General features: G+C 40.9%; 1 protein-coding gene across 3 annotated transcripts in view; it reads right to left on the reverse strand.

The window, feature by feature from the left end:
- The window catches only part of LOC121437825 (choline/ethanolaminephosphotransferase 1), a 40,879-nt gene that overhangs the window by 36,727 nt on the left and 116 nt on the right, over window positions 1-4,036 (reverse strand). Inside the window, exon 1 of one of the 3 annotated variants that reach the window (XM_041637882.1) lies at window positions 2,336-2,486. The exons of the other annotated variants lie outside the window; for them this stretch is intronic. The gene's annotated coding sequence lies outside the window, so the exon portion shown is untranslated. Of the gene's footprint in view, window positions 1-2,335; window positions 2,487-4,036 lie in introns of those variants that run through there. 3 annotated transcript variants of the gene reach the window in all.

Consider the following 4,036-nt stretch of genomic DNA (forward strand, 5'->3'; position numbering starts at 1 on the left):
GAATTTGCTAGGTAGTCCAAGCTGACCTGGAACTTTGAATCCTCAAGTCTCGGCCTCCTGGGAGTTAGTATTATAGGCACCTGTAATCATGTTTGGCTACAGTAGCCAATTTTTGTATAGTAAACAGGATAATACCTTTTTTTTATATTCAGCAATTTATAATCAGCTCTTAGGGAACTCCACTTGAAAGAGAAATAAATAAAAATTTAGTTGGGTCAATTTTTATTTTGTTGGCCCAGTTTGATTGGTTCTCATTTGTCTTCTGTTTACTGTCTTTTAAAGGCAGTACACAGAGACTACTAGCCTATTTTAGCACTGAATAGCTACAAGCAATTGATCCTAATGGTTTTAAGTTTAAGCATTTGGCAGGACTAGCTGACAAACTGATACTTTTCTTCTGAATTTTCCCCTCGTGGCCTAATTTCTTTTAACCTTTTATTATTCATTTTAAAAATACACATTTTTGACAAATTGTTTCTTACCTAGCCATTATGTAAGTCATAAATTTTAAAAAGGCAATGAGTTTTTGAACCTTTCGATTTGGCAACATAGTCTCTGTAAAGCTACTAGTAACAGCACTGTAACTGTGAATTCAGGCACAAGCAGCCACTCACTACTGATGGCTACTCTACTTTCAACTCATGCCAATTGCCAGAGAGGTGGCTGACGGGGCTCCAGGTCATTTCCACCTTTCCTTCCATAATCCCAGGGGAGAAGGGCTACTGCCAATGGGAAAACAACAAACCATGAGTTTCTGAATTTTATCCAACTAAAAGCTAATTATGTCAAAGAATCAGACAGCAGCAAAAGGAAGCTTAGAAGAGGAAGATCAAAGAGCACAATAATGGAAATTGGAATGACATTACAAATATTACCAAAAGGTATCTGAATTGCTTGAAAATTTTGTGTGGAGTCAGTCCTATGTCCAAAAAGGTATATAGAAAACATCTTTCTTACTACATAAGAAATTAAAATCACAACAACAACAACACCAAAAGCTCCAGCAAAGTAAAAGTTACTGTTGATTAGCCTAGACACCAAAGTAGCGCTTACAAGAGAAAAGTTCTAAGTTCCAAATGTGTCTACTATGTGGGTATAGTGAACAAGACACACATGGTCTAAGCTCCCACACCCAACAAATATTAAAACCTGAGAAGCAAGCAGTAGCCCTACAAAGTATAACAGACATACAGAAAATCAAGTGTTGAGGCAGAGAAGAGTTGGAAGTATACATTTTAAATAGTGGTGGAAGTCAGCAAAGAAGCTTTTATGACCAGCTCAGAAGAAAAGAAGGAACTAGGTATTTTAAGAGTAGGATAAAGAATAGTCCAAGAAATGGAGAATGAGGAAGTAAAGTGTACCTTGTTCAGGTACCTGAGAGACCACAAAGGCAAAACAAAAGTAAATCAGACAGGAAATGAAGTCTGAAGCATCAGTGACTGCAGAGGTTCATAAGCTATGGTGAAGTACTAGATTTTATTTTGATTTAGCGGAAAACTGCCAAGGAACTTGTAACAAAACCTACAATTTCAGAGTACAGCCTGTTAAGTGAGAACAGGTTTTCATAATTATGAAAGTAATTTTAAATGAAAAAAAAAGGTTGCTTGTGGAAATTCAGTTTATAATATTAACAGCTACCACAACCTTTCCCCTTGTACTCAGTAAACACCCTCCCTCCTGTGACAACCTGGCTCAAGTGCCCTGCTTTCACGTAGCCCTTATCTTACTTTGAAAATTTTCTGTTTGTAGAGCTTGATTTTTCTTTACCCCCTCCCCCCACAGTGCTCTCCAAGTTCCATGACCATGGGATCATTCCTGTCTTAACATTATTTCCCCCATAATCTTATACCGTATTTGACATTAGAACAAAAATCAATACTTACTGAATATCATTCTTCTAGTATTTAATGAGCATTTGGTTGTTGTAGGCCTAGAAAGACATGCCTACACTCTCAAGAAATGCAAAGGCTGTGTGAGTGGGGGCTGAGTGGGTTTTGTCCTCAACTAAATTATATCATATGCGAGGCAACAAGCTTTTTGGAGCATAAAGGGGACGTTACCTAACAAAGCATTTTCCTTCTGTAGGCATAGATATACATATACATATATATATATATATGTTCAACAAAGAAATAATATTTAATGAACACATTTACTTAAAAATCAGTCAATTTGTAAGTTTTCAAGTCATTCATGTAAGAACATATATAACAGCATCCCACCCACTTTATTCCTGTCGTGGATGAGATCTATGCATCTGATAAATATCACGCTTAAAACAACAAAAGCAGAAACAGAAAACTCAACTGTTGAGCAGATCGTAAGATAAACTTACGCAATATCCAACTTGTGTGAAATTCTAGAACTTTTCTTCCTCCCCCCACCATGCTTAAGGGTGCCAAGTTTTTCTCTGCATTGATTCAGCAGTATGTTTGCAATCTTGTCAGGGGAATCCAGTAGGATATAGCCTGCCCACCTCTGCCACTACTACAGTAAAATACTAAGAGCAGAACTATTAAGAAAGGGACCCTAGAACAAAGAGCAAAGGAAAGAGAAAGAAAAACAGGAGCAAGAAAAGAAAATTAATAAGATCACAAGATGAAGCTCAGCATTATTTAACAAATGATTTATTTGTTCTGTATCTAATTTTTATGTATCATAAAATTATTATGTTTAACATTTAACGAATGATACATAAAACAAGTTTGGGGGGAAGCTTTTTCTGTACACTTGGAAGCCAACAATACCGTGTAACACAGCTTATAGCTGGTGCTTTGCTGAAGTGAAATCTTGTGTTTCTTAAGAAGGGAAAGAACTTTCATAAGGGGTTGGGGAGTCTGAAGTCTTATTCATTTTTCTGTTCTTTAAAAAAGAGTAAAGCATAACCCTCAAAATGAACACCAGCACCATTTCTAGCCAGTTTAAAGAGCAAGTTATGTAGCCTAGAAAAGGAAGTGCTACGCAATAAAATGCACTTGCTGGTAATCTGAGGCAGATTTACCTAAAGATTCTTACAAAGGAAAACCAGTTGAGCTGTTCAAGGAACTTAGAATTTCTCAGCATAGATTAATACACAGCAAAATGATTTGTAACTTCAGACTTCTGGAATGCTTCCAACACCAATAGTCTTAAACTGGTTACGTTCCAAATGTCGTATACCGTTTACCTTGAGTTTGACTCAGTCAGTTCAACACACGTATTTGAACACATCACTGACAGTCCTAAAGTAGGAAGGAACTATTCTAACTACTCACGGATAAAGCCCTTATACTTCTTGAAAAGCAAGTATGGACTGTTACCTAGTGCCTGAAGAGTTTTAGCAAAACCATATATTCTTTAGCAATGATACAACATGGCAAAAACTGGCAACAATATGCCAAGCACCGAATAGCAAAAGTCAAACTCGGTTAAGATGTTAAGACTTGAGGTTCAGCCAGGCGTTCCTGGGAACACAGGCAAACCCAGGCAATCTCCTTCTAAGAACGCGACTGAAATAAACTCTAGCTGGCAATCTCTGAGCTTGTCAACATGGGCTGAAATTTCTAGAAAAGTTGGCTGAACAAGAAACGTGACCCAAGCCAGGAAACATTCACCGCCGCCTTCCAAAGGGAAGGTAAAGACCGCACAGGATGCTACACGGTTCGTGGACTCGGTAGCACCGGGCCAGGAGGGTGTGGACTTGCCAGGCAAGGTCGGTTCCGCGCGGCCAGCGCCCCAGCCCTTTGCTCGTCATGGGCTACCCTGGGGTGCTGACTCCCGCGACCCGCGGCTCGCACAGCGCGCAGGCGCCCCTCCACCTCCGACTCCAGAGCCCTCAGCACCGCCAGCGTCGCCCCTCGCCCTCCCCACAACCCCGCGCGCGAGGCCACCGGGCGCCAGCAAGGACGGCGGTCGCCTCAACTAGTCCGTCCGCAGCCACCCAGTTATGTGCAGCCCAGAGCCTCCTGCGCTTGCTCCACTCCTCCCGGGAGAAACGCACCCCACCCCGTCCGCGACATCCCCGCCACTTGCCCAGGCCGGGCCCCCGCAGCCTTAC

This window comes from Microtus oregoni, unplaced genomic scaffold, assembly GCF_018167655.1.
Source record: "Microtus oregoni isolate MIOR12 unplaced genomic scaffold, Mior012 000054F_ref0000373, whole genome shotgun sequence".
NCBI classification, from domain to species: Eukaryota; Metazoa; Chordata; class Mammalia; order Rodentia; family Cricetidae; genus Microtus; species Microtus oregoni.